This window comes from Leopardus geoffroyi, chromosome E1 (assembly GCF_018350155.1).
Source record: "Leopardus geoffroyi isolate Oge1 chromosome E1, O.geoffroyi_Oge1_pat1.0, whole genome shotgun sequence".
NCBI classification, from domain to species: domain Eukaryota; kingdom Metazoa; phylum Chordata; class Mammalia; order Carnivora; family Felidae; genus Leopardus; species Leopardus geoffroyi.
Genome location: NC_059330.1, coordinates 31,043,971 through 31,066,803, shown reverse-complemented (window position 1 = coordinate 31,066,803; position 22,833 = coordinate 31,043,971). Strand labels below are relative to the sequence as shown.

At 44.4% G+C, this 22,833-nt stretch overlaps 1 protein-coding gene across 2 annotated transcripts in view; it reads left to right on the top strand.

Annotated features, from left to right (window-relative positions):
• Positions 1 to 22,833, top strand: part of HLF (HLF transcription factor, PAR bZIP family member) — a 53,650-nt gene that overhangs the window by 4,912 nt on the left and 25,905 nt on the right. The gene's annotated exons all lie outside the window — the stretch shown is intronic.

Genomic DNA, 22,833 nt, shown 5'->3' with positions numbered 1-22,833 from the left:
CTTTCTTAGAAGTCATTTGTCAGAGCTTGTTAGAATCGGTAATTAATCAGTGACTCAAAAACTTGGGATGCCCCCATCAGATTTGTAATCCACAACAAAGGGCTTCTGAGTTTCCACAGAAATCATTTTGTCAGGTGACAGGGGAAAGGTACCAGGATCCAAGGGGGAACTGGAATCTAGAAATAAGTTCTTCATTTAAATGTGTTTTTGTTGTTGTTATTGTTTTGTTTTGTTTTTTGTTTTTTGGGTTTTTTTTTTTTTTTTTTTTTTTTTTGTAACAGAAACATACTTCAAAATAATCTTTTTTGAACTGGAAACTCAGTGATACTCCTAACAAGAAGGGAAAAAAGCTAAAGGTCTTCTTCAAATACCAAGTATAGAGACAATGACACTCTGCTGTAACAACTTGTACAGGGTTGGTCATTATAAAGATTATGTGCAAAATAAAAATCTAAGGGATGTGGACTCGATGGATGGTATGTCACCAACAAAACTGAAAAGGAAGACAGTTCTTGGTTTTTCCATGTAATCACAGTAGTGACCAGAGTAGACATGCCAAGTGGATCTTGAGGAAAGGGAGTCCTCAGAAGGCAAGAGCACAGGTGTAGCCTTGAGCATTCTGGGAATTATATTATTTCAGTCTAGACCAAGATTTCCCAACCTTGGCACTGGTGAGGTTTCAGGTAAGTCTTTGCCATGGGCCATTGTCCTGTGCGTTGTTGCATGTTCCGCAGCATCCTTGGCTCCCGTCCCTTAGATGCCAGTCACATGCCACCCCCCACCCCCAGTCACTGCTACATGTCCCCTGGGACACCCCTGTTGAGAACTTTCAATTGGGGCAGCAAATTGGTGTAGTTATCCTGGGCACAACTCAACATCCTGTCACATATACCCGGATGCTTTTTGCCTCCTGTAACACTTACTGGCAAAACTTTTGAGAAGGTCAGGAGGCATTAGGTTGCCAAGAAGAAATATCATGTTAATAAAGCATAGTTCTATGCTGTTAGTTGATAAAGCTATGACGTCCAGCGAATCAGGAGGTAATTACAAAACAATTTTATTGAACATTTGCTTTCTGTATTTGCTCAGCATGCATCTTTGAGTTATGCTCAGTAGCTTTGTGTCATTAGGGCCACCTGTCTGGTTGAAAGGAAATTAAGCCATGAGCTGACAACTACTGCATTTCTAGGTCTACCCCAAGTGTCTTGGAATGGCAAGGTGAGCGTTCTTATGAATTCTCTTACTGTTCACCATGACTGCCCCCCGACCCCCTTTCCTGCTTTGTGCACTCGTCCTTGTTCCTCTGTCTACTGTCTGATCAAAGAATAAATAAAATATCCAAAGAAATACAGTTTCCCTGAAGTAACTCAGGAATCTGTTGAAGCCTCCTGTGGCTATGGGGTGATGGCTAAGCCTTCTGGTTGACATCTTGATGAAGGCAGAGTGCTGGTTGCTGGATGCTGTAGCCACCTGCACGGGCTCCTCTGTCATCTGAAGGGCAGCATCCCAGATGGTCTGGTCCCAGGTCAGCCGAGATGGCAGGAGTCATCCTGACCGCTTTGCTGTTTGCCTTTCAGATGCTATCAGAGATGGTACCCAGGAGTGTTCTCCTGGAGGTATGTCCTGGGTACTGGAAAAATAAGAATCTGTTTGCCCCGAGAATTGAGCGATTGCTTTAAGGACAGCAGTCCCTTTAGGGAAAGTCATCTGTAGCAGACAAAGGCAGAGTTATTTTTAAATCACATGCTTGTAAAGCCAGATTTGAAATCGTTTCCTCTGGTGGTTTTTCTTTGAATAGCTTGGGGGTGTCCTACCACTGTTAGACCCATATTCGGCTGAGAATTAAGAAGGCTGTCTTTCTAGTTCTGAGCACAGAGACCGGGTCATGATGAAGGCTGACAGAGTGAAGTGAAAATCTTTCTATGTGGTGGTGTGTAGGAAGAGGAAGGCGTAAGCGGGTGGTATAAGCAGAGTGGGGAGATGGGGGAGAACCCATCATACCTTTGCAAGATGGAATTTGTCTTCTGTTTCTGCTGACCTTCCTTTGTGCTAAGGATTTGGCACAGAAGGAACCTGCTGGCCCTGGGATCTGGGTAATGACAGAGGGGAGTTCTGTGCTGGTGGTCCTGGGATTATGGGAGGTCCTGCCCAGGCAACAGGATTCTCTTGCTTTTCTCAGCATCATGAGAAGAAGCTTCAGTTTCTCCCTCCCCGTGAGGGCATGTGGTTCTGTGTTTTCCCACCCAGCACATTGGTAGGTCTGTAGGTTGGGAGCATCGTGATTGATAGTTGCTGTGCACTATGCCTCAGGTATCTTGGAAGTGTTTTACATTCATTGGGATCAAGGACATCATCAAGGGGAGAGAGTCCAGCTTTCTTTGGAGGCAGGCAGATTTTTTTTTTCTGTTTCTTGTTAGAGTTTATCTTCCCCCCCACACCCTATAGAGGACAGACTTGCCCTATTTTGCTGGGTTTGACCTGTTGTGACATTCCCAGGATAGTGTTCTAGTCTCCTGGCAAGAGGTATTTTCAGATAGGTATGGAAAGCTGGGTGGCGGTTCAGAGCATAAGCCCTGGACCTCGGGGGGGCTTGGGTTCACGTCCTGGACCCACACTGGCCTGCTATGCAACATAGTGTTAATTTCCCTACCTCTTTAAGCCTCAGTTTATGTGTCTTTGGAATGGAGATGATAGACCCCTCCCTTGGGGTTTTTGCGGTTAAATGAGGTAATGCCTGACAAAGTTTGACACCGTGTATGGCACATGAATACTCAGTGCCTGGAGCTGTTGTTCTGATGTCAGTGGCATGGGAGCGGGGAGAGAACTCAACTGGATTCCCAACCCCTGTTCTCCGTTTAGGGATTTGTTTCATCCAGTCCCCTTCTCTCTGCAAAAATAGGACATGCATTTTTTTTTTTTTTTTTTTTCTCCAGCATGCCTAATCCTTATTCTGTGTAGCCTGCTTGACTTTTCTCCTTCATTCTGGGTTAGGACAAGTGACTTCCTGGTGTTAACCCAGCAGCATCGCTTCTGGGTTAGCAGCTTCTGGTCTGCCAGTATGGAAACAGCCACTCACTCCGTGCCCAAGGCCCCCCCCCCCCCCCGGCCCAGCTCTCGTGTGAACCCTGACAACCCTGGCCACCTGCCTGCGTGACCGTGTGCTTCAGGCACGTGGCTGTGCCCCGTCGAGCTTGCCCAACCCTGGGTGGTGTGCTGGCTTGCTTCCATCCCCCACCCCAATCCTTGCTTCTCCTCCCAGGCAAACTATGGCAAGTGCCAGCAAGAAATTGTAATCCCGACCCTGGCAGGAGAAAGCTGAGCTCTGTAGGGCAGTTCATATGCAGGAAGCCAGCTCGGTCCAGCATTGTAGCCAGACCCCAGACTCGGCCCTCTCTCCTGCCTGCCTGCCCAGCAGCCCTGTCTTCTCTGCACCGCCCTGGCGGGCGGATTCCTGTAGGCCAGCTCCTGCCAAGGGTCTTGGCACAGTCTTCTGAGTTGAGCACTGTGCCTACCAGACTAGAAAAATAGCAATATGAAGACAGAACTAGGTAGGGGAGAAAGAGAGGGGTGGGGAAGGTGGGAAGAGAAAAGCATTGATAACATCCTGATGTAGAAAGCCAGAGGATGAAAAGACAGCGGTGATTTATTAGGTTTCTCTGGAACCCTCTTCTGCAACCGGACTAATTTAATTACTCTTACCCAAGAGCCTTTTTTTTTTTTTTTTTTTAATGTCTCAGCAGTGAAAATGGAGGGAAGAGGGAAAGTAGCAGGGGAAGTAGTAAGATTAAAAAAAAAAAAAGAAACATTGGGAAAAAAACATGAGAGGGACAGGGAGATACATTGGATTCTGTCTACATTGGATTCTGTAATGGAAATGGTTGAGAATATTGTTCATGTATTATATTTGATATTATCCCAGCAAATGTCTTGACCTGAAGCCATGAAACCATTGTTTTGGAATAAACTTAATTTTCCTTAAGCCCTAGGTGCTCACCAGCTTACTGTTCACAGCATCCGTGAGAATGCCCAATGTTTGGGACCACTCTCTACCGGCAATATAGCAAAGTTTTAGAGCTTAAGATCCAAAACAAACAAACCTGGGTGTAAATCCTGACTGCCCTGCTTGCTTGTGGTCTCAGGCAGATCACTGAAATGATTTCCCATCTGGAACTTTGAAATAATCTCTGGATTGGCCTCATGGGACCGTGGAAGGTCCTGTGAGCCGGTGCGTATAGAGTACTTGGCACAGTGCTTTGCACACAGTAAGTGCTCAATAACAGCTGCTGTGTGTGGCATTCTCATTACCATCTGATCTCCTTTCTCAGAGGAGGACCTAGCGTTTGTCTCCAAGCAGGTCTGTATACGCCTCCTTTCCTAGCCCATTAAGGTCTCTGGTCAAGGCATTTGAATCTCTTCTCTGCTTTTCTGCCTAGTCTTGCTTACCCCACTTAGCCTCTGAGTTTTAGGTAACCAGGGGTAGCTAAACTGTAACCTGTATGCATTCCTCCTTGCTCATGAGGTGAAAACTGAAACAAACAAAATGCAGTTCAAATAAGTTCTTGATTAGGAGGTTTCTCAGTGACATATTTGCAAGTAAAATCCATCAGTTGATGTTACTATTGAATTTTTAATAACAGGCATTAAGTAATTATACTTGAAGACAATATAATGACCTCAGGGGTAAAGAAGCTGTAAGGCACGTTATGTTGCGGGAGGAGGAGAGAGGTCTAGTTCATCCCCTTGCTCACAGGCAATACTTTGCATAAGCATTCCAGAGTAATATTTCCTCTTTCCCCCAAATGGTCCCATACTGGATAAATCCTTACTCTTTCTGCGCCTTCATTTTCTCATCTGTAGGGTAGCATCTTTCTTGGGCTTATGCGAGCTTTCTAAAGCTAATGTGCACGAAGGGTCCACTGTGGCACCATAGGTCAGCTCTGTTACTTTCCCCTTTTCTCTGATTTGAAGGTTAGGGAGCAACAGAGGAATTTTTAGGAGCAGTGTAGATGGTTCCCAGAAATAGCATCAGCTTTCAGTCTGTGGTGTGCCCTGGGGAAGACAGACAAGGGTACCACTTGGCTTCTGGCCTCAAAGAGATGGCAATTTAGTAGGGAAGATAGAGATTTTAGGTAAAAGGGTGAGTGACAGGACAGCGTAGCATGTCCTTGGTGCCAAATGATGGGGACCGAGAGGCCCCCAATATCTGCTGAAAAGAGGAGATGGAAGAGTAATCAGGAAAATGAGTAAAGTGTTTAAAAATGAATAAGGGAGCGGGGCAGACACTGTGAAGGGCCAGACCTCACAGGAAGCAGCCAGCGCCCGGGGCAGGAGCGTCTGAGGTACCTCTTCTTGGAAGACGTGGAGCCTGTGTTGGGCCTGGGAATGAGAGGTGTGGAGGAGCCAGAGTGGTGAGTGGGCAGCCGGTGCGCTGAGTTGTAGAGGCAGGAACGTCTGCGGGGTGTTTAGGGAACAAGGTGTAGATCCAGTTTGGCCGGTACGGGAAATTCATGTGAAGGAGTCGGGGAGAAGAGTCTGGAGGGGCAGGTGCCAGGCAGGCTGGCAGCTTCAGGAGTGCTGGGCTGCGGAACTTGAACTTTATCCAGGAGGCAGTGGGGAGCCATTGAAGGTTTGCGAGGAGGGAAGTGGCATGTGGACATTTCCAGTTGGGTTCAAGGTTGGATTTGAAACATTTTTAGATACTTCACAATAGTTTCCTCTGGCAAACCGGGACTTCCTTATTATTATTATTTTGAAAATAAATACTCTCCCTTGAACATCAAACAGCTTTTCTAAACACAATGTTCTAATGATCTAGGGAAAGTAATTCAAAAACAAAGGGTTTAGGTTTCACTTATAAAGCCCATCATTTTGGGCTTTATGGTTTTAGTGACTGGGGGAAACACTCTTTGGCAAGGACATAGTTTGAGGGATTTGAATGGTTCAGAATTTAAAAGTCCAAAAGCAGGCCTGGTCTCACAGGAGTAGAAAAATAGATTTTAATAAACCCAACCCATTAACATTCATCACTTTTAAATGCCTCTGTTATAAGCTTACTAGGTTTGCAAACAAGTGCATTGAACTGATTTCTGAGTGTGTTTTGTTTATTGTTGTTGCTGTTATGTGTCTATATATGCATGTGAGAAAAAGAAAGAAAACATTGATGCCTCAGTGATACAAATAGTACTTGATTATAAGTTTACCTGCAGCAGTAATATCAAGCTAAAAATACTTAGCTAACTTTCTGGCCAACTTATTAATTTTACTCCTGAGAGACAAAGGAATCATTATTACAGTTTTGCATTCTTGAGTCCTGACCTTGTATTTGTGGCTTCCTTCTTTCCTGAAACCGGAATTAATTGCACATCATGCTTAGGTACGGTGGATATGAGGTGTGCGTGTGTGTGTGTGTGTGTGTGTGTGTGTGTGTTACTGAGAATGCTGCTAGAGTAAAGGGACTTTGTGTGTGTTATAGGAACAGGGTTTGGAGGATGGGCTGGGGACACCAAATGGCACATGTGTGAAGTGACTCGCCCAAATACCCCCGAAGGGTACTCTGGTATCAGGCCAAGATTGCAGAAAACTGGAGGAGTTGCCCTAACCCAAACCAGTTCACTTGAAAAAAAAAAAAAAAAGAAGAAGAAGAGTCAATGTGTGCAATTCCACCTCCAGCTATGTACAGTAGACAATTACAGGACTGTTGGCAGAATTGAGTGTCTGTTGGGGGAAAACCATACAGTACTTGTTTCTGTTAAATTGGCTTCTGGTGGATACATACTCTGTGACTGAAGGTGGAAATTCCTCAAATGTTTGTTTTCCTTCTCTTCTGACTTTTACAAATATCATTGCTGTCTCAACTCCCTACCCATCCAGCTCATAATGAGAATCCAGTCTCACTTTCTTTCCTGAAAAATCAGACAGTTCCCCTGTTCCTCAAGGTTCCTAAAAGTTTTGGTTTTAGTAGTTTAATCTGGGATTTTTTTTTTCATTAATGATTTTTGGAATGCTCTGGAATTTGGGGTCTTATAATGAGAGATGGCTTTGTGGCTAATTAAACCTCTTTCCCTCTCAAATCTTGCCTGGGAGACCGTAGATTCCTAAAAACAATGAGTGCATGCTACAGAAAGATGCTCCAGGGAGCTACAACACTAAATCATCTGTGACAAAATGTTCTCTTAGAATGTGGGATTGCATAAATGGATCAGCAAAAATAAGTGCTTTGGCAGAAAAATCCTTGAGTGGGGAAGAGCAATGCTTTCTTTTCTAATTAGCTCTGGGTTTAACCGTCTGATTTGATGTGTTTGCTGTGGAATCCAGGCCCGGACAGCCGAACAGAGAAGGAAAGTCTCGTTGGTGCTCTAGAAGTGCTTCTGCACTTAATGGAAAGAGTTAAGAAGCGAGGCTGTCCATTCATGCACAGTAAATGCCTGTTGAATTGAATTGAATGGGAAAAGGGAAGGTTTGTTTGGGGAAGGATCCCCCTGGGACCAATGGGAATCCATGCTGTAAACCAGATGAACAAGATCATCTAGATATGGAGTAATCAGATTACCCAGATCAGAGATCTCAATGCTCCAAGATATGGAGAGTGGCAAACAGTTAAACTCCATCTGCCTTGAGACTTAGTTCACCTTAGAATGGATTCATTATTCTGTGGGCTGGGCTTCATTAGTTAGTATCACTAAGAAGATTATGGAGGCTTTTACTAGAGAAAAGTTTAAAAGTAGGATGGGGATCTCAGATTCAGTCAAAGTAATACTGTTTTTAAGAGACCAAAGGCCACTAAGAGATTTAAAGAGAAGAGAGTGATGATATACTGTGTACAAATAGAGAAATGCAGCCTTGATAGACTTTCTGAGGATAAATTTCTAGAACTGACAATAAGAATTTCACAGAACTTATTTCATTACAATTGATTTCTTTATATTAATACACTTTCCCAAGGGAGGTGGGGGTCTTTTTTCCTGTAGAATCCAATGTATGTTTATTTCAAATGGCCAGTAACCACCTGGATGATTTTTAAAATAATATATACATCCGTGTCAAAAAATAAGTATTTTTTAGCATTGTAAGTGAAATTTACTCAAACAGAACAGACCATTTAGCGGCATTTAGTTACTGGATTCCTTACAAGTTTGAAGATGAAAGAAATTTCACTACTACCAAACCTAGGTGTGAAGAAACAATTTGAATTTACTTATATTCTGTTTCTCTTTCTACCCTTAAGCCTTCCTGATAGTCACATCACATTGATTCAGATTTTATAATTACTTGATCTTTAATTGATTAAACAGAAATTTACTTTTTTGTCTTCTGTATAAAGAAAGATATTGGGGGCACCTGAGTGGCTCAGTTGAGTGTCTGACTGTTGATTTCAGCTCAGGTCATGATCACAGGGTCATGGGATCAAGCCCCGCATCAGGCTCTGTGCTGGGTGGGGAGCCTGCTTAAGATTTTCTCTCTCCCTCTGCCCTCACCCCCACCTCTCAAAAAAAAGATAGCCCCCAGTAGGTTAATTATGCCAATATAATCTTAGGCACGTTTAACTTATTTGAGTTCAAAGTAATCTTTAAACATCTTCTCCGTGTGTGTATAAATTGATGTTCGTAACCACAGTGTATATTAGTGAACTGCAAGAGAGTGTCTGTCCTTTGGACATTTGTGGCTGTGTGGATCCGTGTTCCACCAAATTGTTGCTGTTTATCTCTCTCTGCCTCCCTCCCCCATTTGCTCTACCATGCTTTTCTTTTATATTCATAAACTTAAATTTCCATATACAGGAAGTATATGGGACCAAAAGAGGATTTTTGTTCATTTACCTACCAACAGAGGGGATGTCTAGACCAATCCCCAAGGATGGTTTTTTTTTTTCTTGCATCTGACTAATGAAATAATCATCTATTGGAGCAACTTCCTCTCGTGTTCCCCTTTCTACCTAACGTGGGGCAGCATAACGTGGGGGTTAAACCTCTGGCCTGAGCTTAGATCTTGCCTCTGTAACTCTTCTGCCTTTGAATTTTCCTCTGTAAGTTGGGGAGATCACACCTGTGCCAGAGGATCCCTGGAGGAGTAAATGAGGTAATAACATGCAAAGCACTTGAGTGGTGCTCAATATATGAGTGGGAGCTTTCATCACTTGGATCTGTATTCTGCTCTTTCTTTTCCTCTGCCTCTATCTTCATCTTACGGACACTCAAGTAGGAGTGACTCTTGTGCTACAGCAGCGATGGCCTGGAAATGGCTCCCCACCTCCCATGTTATTGTAGGGAAGAAAGGGTAATGATGAAGCAGAGTGGCTGAGCATCCTGTGTATTGACTTCTGTGGAAAGATCTATCCACCTGGAAACCCCTGTTGTGGTCCTGTAACCATGTAACCACCTGCTTTCTTGGGTGGCTCTGCTAAGAGATGTATGCTTCACCAGCCAGGGCTGTGTGTTTCATCTCCGTCTCCCACCATCCTCCGACCCTGTGCTTGAGGGGAGAAAGGGACAAGTGGAACTTACATACATGTCTTTTGGGGCTCTCAAGCCTTTCCAACATGCTGTAAGTATTGTGAGTTGGGTTTCTTCTTTTTTCTCTTTGGTGACACCTTTGGGCCATGTAGTGAAGAATTACCAGTCCCCCTAGTTGTGGGTGATGGGCTTCAGGGTAGGGAGAGGCAGGATTATGGGTCTCCAAAGGTAGCCCTCTCCCTGGCCTTCCATTCCCCCCAATGTAAATCTCTTAGTTACTTTCTTCTTAACTCCCCCTACAAGACAGTAAAGTGTGTTTCATCTCACCCCAGGGAGGTCCCCAGATAGGAAAAATGGACCCTTCTGTTGAAAGAGAAAGGGAACATGAGGAAACTGAGAAAATGGAGAAAAGTATGAAAGTAGTTTTTACACAAAGGAGACAATGTGATGTTGATTAATTTAAGAATTGGGATTAACCTGATATTACTTTGTTTTTCAGCCCGATTAGAGATGTGGAGCTCTTGGCATGGGTCTTGATATAGTACATTGTGTACTGTACATACGGGTGTGGCAGGATAAAGCTTCTCAAGGTACAACAGTCCTGTCTTAAGATTAACAAAGTACATCAAGCTAAGCAAGATTTCCCCCTCTTGATTCCAGCTAAGACTCCCTGAGCATATTTTTACATCTAATGAAGTATCTCTGAGCTTTCATAAAAGAGTGGGCACAATGCTCCTAAGTTTAAATCAGCTAAATGCATATGAAATCATAGCAGTACCCATTATGTGTTACAGCCGGGATGGCGCTAAGCACTTAATGCAAGAGGTTGTAGGAAATCAACTCATATTAGAAATGATGTCGGTTCCTGGAATTTAGTGTCTCCCAAGAGGATTGAATATTGTGGCGATGTCGCCAAAGTGTGTCTTCTCTTTTCTTCATCAGCCCTTCCACTCTGATTACAGGCAGCTTAAAAATAAATTTGGGCATGTCTCGGTGGCCAAAAACCATGGAGATCAGGATGAAATCATTTTCAAGGCAGAAATAACAAGCTTTGATAAAGATATTCAAAGAAACACAGTCTAATAGCGTGAGCACGTCGTGGTTAGACCCTTTAGGCACTAAATTAAATTGGATTTGGAGTCGGAGGTCTCCTGAGAAGCCATGATACCTTGGGTAAGTCACTTAAATTATGAGCCCCCCCCTCATTTCCTCACCTGGAACATGGCAGCCAATTACAGGATTATCATGAGGGTTAAATTACATTAAATGGGCTAGTCAGTGAACGGACCTGGGATTGTTAGCACTCAGTAAATTTTAATTCAGAGTGAGAATCTGGTATTTAAAGATTACTTCCTAAAAGTAATCTTTAAATAAATACAAAGATTGTAGTTCAGTCTCTGGACTCTCAGTCCCAGATTTCTGTGTTGTTGGACTGAGTCTTTGCAAAGCCTCAGGTGCTTCTCTAGGTACATGAGAAGATTTACTTATTTATAGTCCCAGCTCTGCTTTTAAGTGTCTTAAGCAAGTGGTCAACCTCTCTGGGTTTTACTTCTTCATCTGTAAGATGAGAATAATCTGTGCCCTTCTTATTTACAAGTATGTCGTAAATATAACATAAGTTAACCAATTAGAAAATTGACCAAACTAAATTCAAATTAAAGTGTAAATTGGGTTAGCATTCTTATTTCCATTGGGTTTTAGGTGACAAGAGGAGAAAACATGTGGCAACAATTTGAAGGTAGGTCATTTACACAGAGCACTGAATTTGGAGTCTACCAAGTTGAGGCTCTAGGGCTAGTTTACCAGGATTGGGTTGTATGTCCCTGGTCACTGAAGTTCTCAGTTTTCTTACCTGTAAAACATGGGTGCTGTTTTTAGCTTGATGACTCTGCTCTAAGACTCCATAAGCTGGAAGACTAACATTCACACTTTGGTGGAAAAGAATGCAAAGCCTCTTGGGTTGATGGTACTGCTCCCAAGCAAGTAGATGGATTAAGAATCTGACATTCTGCCACTCGTAAAGAGTGATGGAGTTTAAAAACTAAAGCTGAAAAGCAAGACATTTGACACCTTTGGGGAAAAAACTTAACAGCATTCAAGCTAGTTTCTTCCTTAAAAATGGTCTTCATTCTAAATGGGAACCGCTGGCTTCTCTCTGGTATTCAACATATCTGAGTAACCCTGGAAGCAAATTATCTGGCTGGAATTATCGCTCCAAGATTTGGATTTTTTTTTTTCTAGCAGTGTTTTATTAGCCAGACAAAATAATTTTTTAAAAAGAGCGAAAAAAAAAAAAAAAAAAAAACCTCCAAAGCCCACAGCTAGCTCTTTTGATGGCAATGTCTCTAGAAGGGCAGTAGCCATCTCTGCTTTTGGCTTGCTCCTCTGCGTGTCTGGACTCAGATTTGTAGGGACCCCCCTCCCAAATCCATGTCAGCAGGTTTCACCTCCCAGCTGGCTGCTGTGAGTTGGTAGGTGCCTTGAATGTCATTGTGAAAGACTGAAGCTTGGTCTGAGCTCAGCGGAAAGAGTTCTGTGATGAATTAGGGATGTCTGCCATAGGCTTAGGTGGGACAGTATCGTGCCAGGTATTTGCTGTCCTGACAGAGCAAGTTGGGAAGATCCTTTAGTACTGGTCCCTCCACTGGGCAGAGGATCAGGGACTCGGGCCAGTGCTCTTTCTGGTGTCCTGGAAGAGTGTTATTCCAAGCCCCTGGCACTACTATTTCGTTCTCTGCAGGAGGCTTATTCTGGTTAGTTTGATAGAATAGAAGGGAAGACTATTGATTCTGCACCATGGTCACAGGACAGGAATTGCAACATGGACTGAAGTTGTAATTCCAACAGTCCCCATCAGGTTCCAGTAGATATTCCAGTGGAAGGCAGACTTGGGTGGGTGCTCACTGCTTCAGTGAAGGCTGCCACAAACCACCGAGCCTGGCAGGCTGTGGCCAGCGGTCACGGCTGCGGATCCCCTGGAAACCTGGACCTTGGAATGGCCAGGAGGCTGGGCCCCCCAGTGCTCCACACTGCGATTCCTGACGTTTAAAACAGAAGTGGCCCCATCTTCTTTAAGAAGGCATTGGAGAATTTACCAGTCTGCTTAGGCTTGGGATGACCTTCTGTTACCCGTGCTAATGGAACCAATATTCCACGTTTATTTCTCACCAGTTTTAGAATGAGCTTTGTTTTGGTGCTGTTGATCTGCTTTCCTGCTGATGTTTGAACCCATAATGTTTCTTGCAGCCCCCTGCCCCATTATGCTTCCCACAGCCAGCCAGCCTCTCCCAGTTTTAATCCATGCCCTGCACCAGTGGACTAATAACAGTCGCATTTTATTGAGAACTTACTATGTGTTCCCTGGGATCAAGGTCACTGTGTGACAAGGGGTGGGTCCAAGAGTGTGTGAGGCGGTGAGGCGAAGTGAGGTTAAACATTGTGAAGAATATAGAAAAGAGTGGACTGAGAGAGTTCGCCGAGAGTGGACCTGACTTCCTCTGCTACTGTGGTTTCCTCTTGTTTCCAATGACTGCACTTGAGTTCTGCATACGATTAACTTTCAGTTATCCTGAGGCCGATTAACTGGTTTGCAGATTAACCAAGGTGAAGTCTCACCTGGGCTTGGGAGGTGCTCATCAACTCAGCTCCTCCAAAATTAGCTGGTTATGGCTGATTGCCTGCCCACGGTCAAGGAGCCTGGGGGCTGGGCTGCTGCAGGGGAGGGGATCGAAGGAGCAATGTCTTCTAGGACCTTCTACTCACTTCAACCAGAGGAACCCGTTGGCCTGTAAAGTCCTGCAATCCCCAGAATAATCGCTGAGAGGTTCAGGGTACTCTGCCCTTGGTACCTCCAGGCTCAACACACTCTCCAAATTGGGAAGATGAAATTGGCCAAAGGGCATAGTGAATTGGAAAATTCTGGAGATTAAGTGATCTACTGTGTTGAAAGGAGGCCCAATGAGCAGGGGTGGCTAATACCCCCTTTTCTTCCTCAGCCTGTGTACCTCCTGCCCAAAGATGTAGATTGACAGGCCTGAGGCACTGAGCAATGCATCCCTCTTGAGGTCAGAGGAGGCCAAGGCCACAGGGGCCATGAGGCAGGAGTTGTCCACAAAAGCAAGCCATTCATGGTTCAGGCCTTCCCATGGTGATTGTTGTAGTTACTTATGACTCCCTCCCCATGGTTGCCTGGGTTCATGGATAGTTGACTGCATTTGCTGGGCCCCTGGGGGGTGAGGGAGCAGAAGTATGTGTGTTTGCCACACCTTACACCAGATCCGAATATACACAATTTAACCTAGGAGTCAAACTGCCGTATTTGGGGTAATCTCAGTTCTGGGGGGAGGTGCCAAGAGTCCCAAGTATACTCCAAATCTTGAGAAAGTGTCCATGAAGGCCTACCAAGAAAGCATAAATATTTGTATAGGATTATGTTTGATGGGATTCCATGGATTACATTTATTTTTTAAGCAGCATTCACCTGAGCACCTGACTTGGCTTTTCCTCTCTGACTCTGTTCTCATTTTGCATTCGCCAGGCCTGGAATGCCTTGCCTGGATACAACTGAGTTTGCCGGCAACTGCAGTCCCTTTTTGGCCAGGCCCATGGGTTTCCCTGGGTCCTTCTCCCTGGCTCACGTTTCCCCAGGGCTGTTGGTGTGTACCGTCTAGAGATCACATTTTATTAACACAAAGAAATCTGCTTGGGCTGCCTGGCTCTTGCAGTCACGTGGAGAAAAATGTGCTCCTTTGGTACACCAGCCTGCAGCTCTCTGTGCAAAATACAGTCAAGAGCTGGGCACTGGGCCAAGCTTACATTTCACTTTGGAACACACTTTCACATCACTCCTTGGCAGAACATCCACGGCAGTGTCTATTTGGGGAGTAAGTTAGAGAAGTGTTGTTTCCCTCTTATGAGTGTAGAGAGATAGGACCTTTAAAAAATATTTGACTTTTCCCCATCTTTGCCATCTTCAGGGTGCCCAGGTATTAAGGCGATCCAGCCAAACATGGAAGCTGTGTCTGAGTGGCATCCCATCCCTCCCACCATCTCTTGTTTCCCTTGCTAAATCGGTAAACATAGCCAGGACCGCCTGGGACAGAGAAACTTAGGCCAAGGTAATAACATCAAAACCAAAGTCCTGGAACTCTTGAGTAAACTAGTTACCCTCCCAGATAAAACAACTTTGTTGTCCAAATCTTTCTTTCCAAAGATCTAAGACTTTCAAATGTTGGTCCAGGGCCAACCACTGAAGGAAGGAACTGCAGCTAGCCTCCTGGAATGGCAAACACTGCTAAAATAAACAAATGGGCCTCTTCCATTCAGTTTTCCCTCACTGGTCTATTTTTATTTATCCCCTTCCCCCACCCCGTGTACTTTACTGCTTTGTAATACCCCACCCCCCTTTCTCTACCTCTGTTTCCTCTCCATCTTACTCCTCTCAAAGACCAAGTTGATCATTTTGCCTTCGGGAAAACAAATATCTAATTTCAAAAGGAGGACTCCGAGAAGAGAGGTGATATGCTTCTTTTGGTCTGTCCCCTTATACTCAGTTATTATAGATGGCTGCCTAGTGCCTGACTTGGGCTTGAAAATAAAGTTGGTTCTGGAATTTTCAGCTCTCCTTAGGAAAGATCAAAATGATTTGAAAGCAAAGATTTATGGGAATAATGCTAACTTCTCCTCTCTCGATGAAACAGACCCCTCTTGTAACAAATGACTGAAAATAAACTCTTCCTTTCCGGGTTCATGGGTTCATGCCAACCCATAAATTTCATAGGGATTTCCCAAGTGCTGAGCCTTATTCTGATTCTAGTGTTTTCTGCTTTGGACTGTTGCTGTCAGTACCATGGAGCCAAGCAACAATGAATCTAGATTTAAAGAAACGTTTTCCAGCAAGGTGCATATGTCAGGCTGCTGCTTCATAGGACAGGCCACCCATGGGAAGCCCCTCATTTGTAAAAGAGGCCCAGAACCTCAGGGACCAAGCTGCAGCCTCCTGCTGGTCACCTGGGGAAGCCTTTGCTTACTCTGCAGAAGGGAGGTGACAGAAACCCATTCCACCTGTCTCAAAAACCTGCTGGTAATTAGCTTTCAAAATAATGCCAAGTCCTCACATGACTAGTAGATGCATACGCTCCTTGGGGGGTGGAAAGAGTGCTACTTCACAGAGTTAGACCGTTGCGATCACATTAGTCATTCCAGGCGAGGTCAGAGAAGGTTATTGGAGAGATGGAAGTCGCCCTGCAGTTTCAAAGAGGTCTCCTGAAAGTATTGAGAAATAGTTGAAGTTCAGAAGTTTATTTGAAGCTTTGTTCCCCTTCCCCTGATAAGCCAGACAGGTAATTTTTAGCCACATTTTCTTTTTTGACAGACCAAAGCCCTAGCACATGATTGAGATGATCTGTAGTCGGCATCAAGTATCAGTTCTCCATTGCTTGTGTGGATTATCCGCGTGGCATATTGGCCACGGTCAATGTGTAAGCCCTGGCTGGTTGCCATTTGCCACCCAGCCAGAGACCACCTCAAGGCTTCCACCTTGTGCCCTCGCTTGGGGAAGTGTTCAGGGAATGTGATTTCGTTTCATAATTAACTGGAGCGATGCACGGTGCATTTCTTCATGCATTATTGTGGCAGGGCAGTTATCACTCAGAATTGGCCGTCTGTGGACTGCTTTGAAAATCCGTAGGTGAATTTGTTGGTCCTGAGTTGGCCTGTCCTCACTCCAGTGTGAGTATTTTAATCCTGCAGGATTTTTTTTTTTCATTTTGTATGGAATGAAGTAGGTGAAGGTGTGTTAAAACCCATCTTCTTGTCTCCCAGAGCACTTCTGTAGATGCATGACTCTGCACTTGACCTTGAGTTTCTCAGACGTGGGGACTAGGCTTTTATCTCCATCGCCTCAGCACGTGCTTTATACCATAGTTGACGTTCAGTAAACATTTGTTGAAATAACAAAGGCATTACTTTCATTATAAATGGTTTTAAAAGAGAACTTGTGCTGACTTTAATATCTTCAGTGATGCCGACAGAATTGTGCTCAACGCGGTGAGTCTTCGCAAAGGGCCAGGATGGCCCTTTGACAGAGCTGACTCAGGGTGGTCTTGGAGGAGGTGAGGTGCAGATATATCCTGCTGCTGACATGGTGATAGCTCCAGAGCTCATCCTGAGGCTTGCGTGAGCTGCTGTTCTATGTGAACGCTTTGCTATTTTCCAACTAATTATTCGATAGTCATGGATGAAGAGTGTTTTCTGACCAGAGCATTTAGATGCTTACAAATAAAAGTGAGTTTTGACCCCCCAGTTTTCCATCCCTCGATGGCAGGCAGAATTGGAAGGCACCAGCTCCAGCCTGCATGTTCCCAGATCACCTGTAAGAGTTCTTAAAATTCATCCAACAGGTTCTTGATTGGGATTTTACCTGGGTAAGTAGAGAAGTTCCATGTTGGGTTGGGGGAAGGGAGAAATGCAGAGAGACTTTTATTTTTTTAAAACACCAGCTTCTATTTCTTGGGTCAGTAGACATGGGAGGATGCCTCTGGGTGTGGCATGTTAGGGAGGAACTTCTTTGAGTGTAGGATTTGGTTGGTTTATGGAATGGCTCTATGGAATGGCTCTTCTGCCCATACCAGCCAGCGGTTGGGGTTCACTAAAACAGACATGGTGCTGCTGAAGAGGAGAGGGGCTTCCCAGGTCACTGCCCTGAAGAGTCACAACCCACCACTGACATGTATGTTGCTGGTCTGCTCCACCGGCAGCCACAGGTCAAGAGTTGGAATGGGTTGATCCCTGGCTTTGTGATGTCTTCAACGTTCCCTGCAGAATTCATTCTAAGTGCCCTACGTGCTTGCGCCCACACCAGGGAATTTAGCATGAACCTTCTGACAAATGCCCTGAGAGGCTGGACTGTTCCCACATGGGCCACTTCTATTCAGCTTACTCTGCCTCAGTTTAGTAGTATGTTGGGGGAAAAAAATCACAGCCTTCTCACCAGGGTGAAGCGGCAAAGGTCTGTGGCTAGAACAGTGCAGAAAATGATTCAAACAACTGAGGCATGTGAAGCATTATTTTGAAAAAGTTCTAAAATACAAAAAATAGTACATAGCAGGCATCTTTCCCATCTCCCAGAATTAACAATTTAACGTATTTACCTTATATTGATATACAAACATCATGAACACATTCATCTATGAATTTGAACATTGCAGATCGCGTTGGGGTCTTGGGGAACTTTTTAAAAAGAGGAATGTGTTAACTCCTAAGGGAGCACTGAAATAATTCAAAGTCTGTTTTCTCAGGTCTTAACCCCCTCCTAGCACTTTGCATCTATTGTATTAATAAATAAGCCTGTTTTTAGTACAGAAAAAGAAAGGCCAGGCTAATTCATTAGAAGGCTGCATTCCCTTGGGTTGCGTTTTGTCAGAGGGTGGGAGGGCGGGAGGGCGGGAGGGCGGCTCTTGGGTGCAGCGCTGGATGTTTCCCTTTGGGATGTAGAAGGAGCATCCCTTAGCCCCAGAGGTACATCCCTTCCTGCCTCTGTGCTGAAGGAAGAAACAGACCGATACACGAAACCAACATTAAAAGAAGGAGATTGTGCAGCCTGAGGACTTCAGTCGTGTGTTGTGATGCTGGCTCACCCCGAGGACACGGGGTCCAAGGGGATGCCGGTGGCACACCTATGCCATGTGCAGCTGCTGGTCACTGTGCTTTTTCTCTCCTGACGAAATCCTCAGGATCAGGCGGTCTGCAGTGTGTACCAGTTTTTCTCTGAACGCAGAGCCTCCATCACACAGGATGGGTAGAAAAGAAACAGCACAGTAATAACGAACCCTTCTTTAGTGCTTACTACAGTCTGGGCACTAGGCTAAGTGGTTTACATGTATCATCTCATTAAAACTCAGCCTCTGGGTACTCCTATTATTAGTACAGGCAGGCACTATTACCGCCCTTTCGCAGGTGAGAAAACAGTCCCAGACAACCAAAGAAATGCAGCAGCGCACAGAGTTAGTAGTCTGCGTGGCTGGAATACGAGACCAGACCACGGAGTCAGACCCCGAACCGCGCGCTGAGCCACTACCCTCCACTGCTTCTCAGTAGAAGGCTCTTGGCCTGTGGAACATGGCAGAACTCCTGGAACCTCTGAACACCTTTGTCAGTGGCACGACACAGTGACACATAGGTATTGGGAAGCTAGACGCAGAAGGAAAGAAGACAAAAGGAGCCACTGCAATCCGACCAGAGTGCCTGTCTTTGGAGGTCCTAGTTTCTCAGCCAGTTTCTGGGGAGTCTGATTTTAAACGACACAGAGAAGCTGGTTTTCAAAACACAGGCATTACTTATAAATCAGGAAGGATTTCATTTACAAATGAATTCTGTGCTTTTGAAGGACGCTTCAAGTCCACAGTGCCTTCCAATATCGTTTTAAATGTGAAACACCATGAAATGATAAGCACACTGATCCAGGAAGATATAGGGATGCTCCAGTGGGGTGTTAGGAACACTTAATGCCTCTCAGCTAAGCCCGCAGTACAGTCTGCATAAGTCAAGACAGGGTTCATTCTTCCCGTGCCCACCCTCTGGTGGTCTGCCCCAGTGCAACAGGGAGACACGGATTTCCCCCTTCAGCCATCCTGAGTAGTCCTGGGGGGCGGGGGGTGGGGGGGTGGGAGGGGAAGCAACATGGTCACGTGACTGTGCTGGGCACCAGCTCTGCATCTGCCCTCAGCTGGGTGAATGGAAGCAGTTGTAGGTGCTTACTCCCTGTTTGCCCCCTGAAAGCTGTGCTTGGTGAGAGCTCCCCACAGCTCAGAGCATGGGGCCGAAATCTTCTCCAGAGTGTTGGATCTGAAGCAGCAGAGAGCATGCAGCCAGCACTTGGTAAATATTGGTTCCCTTCCCCTTCCTGTGTGTGAGGCGAGTTGTAGGAGTGAAGCATCAGCAGTTCGGAATGCAAAAATAGAGCTCCATGTGAGGATGTGGCCTCTTTTCCCCGAGTGCGGACCAGATGTCAGGCTGCCTGGTAAGGACTCGGGGAATGCGATGGCTTCCTTCTTTGGGGCTTCGCTGCTTCTCCCCATATGGAGAAGCCTCCCTTTCAATGCACTTCTTGGATCCAAAAAAACAAGAATGAAAAGGAAGATGGTATAAAAGTCTTAGGAATGAACTTCCTGTATTCTCCCTCTTCAAAAGGACTTGTAATGTCTTATTTGGATGTTAATGGCAAGTCTGATACCTGGTCATTATCCCTGTTATTTAATAACATAATAAAAATTAATGGAGATCCATCAAATGGACATTTTGGAGAGCACTAACTCACTTTCTAACCAGGTATTTACTGAGGGCACTGAACGAGGTGCTGGGGATTCAGAGGTAAGGAAGACACCGTCCCTTACCCTTGTGTCTTGAAGAATGAGCAAAAATGATGTCAATAGGAAGGATACATTTAAGTGACTCATTGAGTTTTTCTTGACTGATATTAAGAATTAATCTCCATGAAATATGCACAGGGGAAAATGCACAGGAAATCCTTCAGATCATAGTGTTATGTGATCACACTGAACTGGAATAAAAAAAAAAAAAATGGGGGGGAGAAAAAGAATAAAAAGAATGTACGTGGTGGTTAATCCCCAAGGGGGCTAACTTCCTTCCACCCAGAGAAAGGACATGTTTGCTGTATGGTGAGGGACCCAGTGCTCTGCATTTCCAGGGCAGCTGAGCCACGTGTCTCAAGCGTGGTATGTTTAAAGAAGATGTTGGGAGGTTAGAGGCGGCATAATTGATGTGATTTGACAGTTGCTGTGGCAACACGCCCACTTCCAGAAAATCAGTGTTAGTGGGAGGGCAGAAAAACTCGTGGCACTCGCCCCGGGCTGCCCTATGCCCCATGCTTTCTGGGCCAAAGGTGTGGATAGATTGAGAAGGACAAATGCCCCACATGTCTGATTATCACCTGCCTCTGTGGCACTGACTCTGGAATAAGATAAGGAGATGAGTAAAGCGGAGCAAAGACAACAGGGAAACAGTGCAGAGGAGGAGGGGGTGGCCTGAGCAAGCATTGCCAATTTCTTTTAGGAAAACATCTCCCCAGTGTTGTGTTTGAATATATTGAACGACCATGGATTTCTATGAAAAAAATGGACATGACATAAATACGTATAAACCTCTGTTTATGGAAGCAGCATCAAAGAATGCTTTGGACATAAATAAAACCATCCTTAGAGTAGTAAAAAGACTTGGGTTAATGAAAAATTGGTTTTGACAAGTTTTGACTGAGAACTGGATGATTGCCTCTGGGGCGCCATCTTCTGGCGAGTCTGAGGTAGCACATGGTGTGAATACTCCAGTTTGTGTGGGCGGTGGGTTTCCTTAACAAGCTTGAGCGTCTGATCTACTTACATCCACAAGGACTATTTCTCTTACATCACTGGTTCTCAACCTTGGCCTCATGTGAAAGTTGCCGGCGGGTGTCTTTCAAACAATTTATTTTAAAATATTTAATTCAAAAGTAATATGTGATCGTTGTAAAATTAAGTCGGAACTCTACAAGTGTACAGCTTGAGTTCTTACATCTCATTCCCAGATTTAAGTGTCAGCAGTTTCTTGGACACTCTTCCGTCTTCTTTGTGTTTATAAGAGTGTGCGTATGGAGTATGGAAATATATGTATGTACGTACACTATACATAGAACAGTATGCATACTACACATAGTATATATAGACTATACATAATGTTATACAACTTGTCTTTTTCCACAATAGAGTATATGGACCTACTGACTACATGGAATCCCGTTGTCAGGACTATGCTATAATTTATTTAACAAGTACCTTTAGCTTGTTTTCATCCTTGGTTGCCAATTTTTTTTTTTTTTTTTGGACATTTGTGTGGCATATCTAAAGTTTAAATTCCTAGATGTGGAATTGCTTGATTAAAGTGTATAGGAGCTAGAAGAATTGTTCTGGTTCATACTCCCACCAAAAGTATGTGAGAAGACTATTTCCTCTTTCATTAAAACAAAACTAATGAAACACAACAAAAATACAGAGCTTCTTTGTATGGAAACCAATTTGACAATAAATTTCATATTAGAAAAAACCTCAAAATAATATTTTCAAAAAAAATAAAATAACATGGTTACTTCCTAAAAACAAAAAACAAAACAAAAAAAAAATACAGAGCTTCTGATTGGAGTGGAAGAGGCACTGAGCATCTACATTATTTAAAAGCTCCACAGGGAATCCGATCCCTAGCTAGGGTTGGGAACTATGGCCTTATATAGAGGGGGTACAATTAAGAGGCAGTGCTCCTCAACAATGATGCCTTGGTTGTGCCCTTTCATATCTATACAGCAAAACTTCCTGTAATGTGGTTGATTGGAGAAACAGAACCATCCATTTTCTCTAGAGTTCCTGTTGAACTGGAGGTCTTTATTTAGACAAATATAAACATTAAATGAATCTGTATTTGAAATAGCATAGGAGTCAAGCTACAAGAGCCTGAGAAGGAGGATGTAGGTGCAGTTTGATACTTTTCTCACTATTCTGTAATTACTTAGCCATAATCCATTTTTTCTTTGTATGGACCTTTAAGAAAGAATCATTTTGCTCCTTTTGGCATGGCCTCAGATTCCATCAGAAGTAAGTAGAGTTTGTGGGTATTAAAAGTCAATACTTCCTTCTCTGATTTCAGTATGAAAAACCCCCAGGCTGGTGGTGCACAGCTTGCCAGCTCTGGGAATTAAATTGTCTCCTTTCTGTTGCTTAGTTAGCCTCAATAGATTGCAAGAGAGAGAGAGAGAGAGAGAGAGAGAGAGAGAGAGAGAGAGAGAGACGGAATAGACATTTCTTCTCCAGGAGACCTGTTTTAAGAATTATCCATCTTGAGGAATTATTCCAGTTATTGGCCTTGTTCATAGCCTGTTTCTGATGAAAAAAGAAAATCACCATCTTCAGTTTTTCTGTCCTTTCCCTTGAGGCCATGCTCAGCATCCTCTTCTGTATGTCTGTCCACTGAGCTGCTGCCAAAGGGACATCGTGTCCCTTGCTGTATGGCATTGGGAAGCCACATGACACATTCACCCCTCATGCCCCTACCAACCTGAAGACCATTTTTCTCCATCTAACAGCATGTATGTCTTTTCCTTTTGGAGGAAACTGACTCCTGCCCCTCCCACCTGTCATTTGCCTGGCTTATCTTTACGGTTGGTATCCTTGTCAACCAACTCAATCACCATGATTAGGCAAGAACTGCCTTCTGTGAAGAGAATTTTCTGTTAGGAAATCTGAGCGGATTGGCATGCGGGGTTCTCAAGACGTTAGAACAGTGAAGGATTTCAGAGTAACTGGGGTAGTCTTGGTCCACTTGCAGACTATGGCGGGACTTCCAT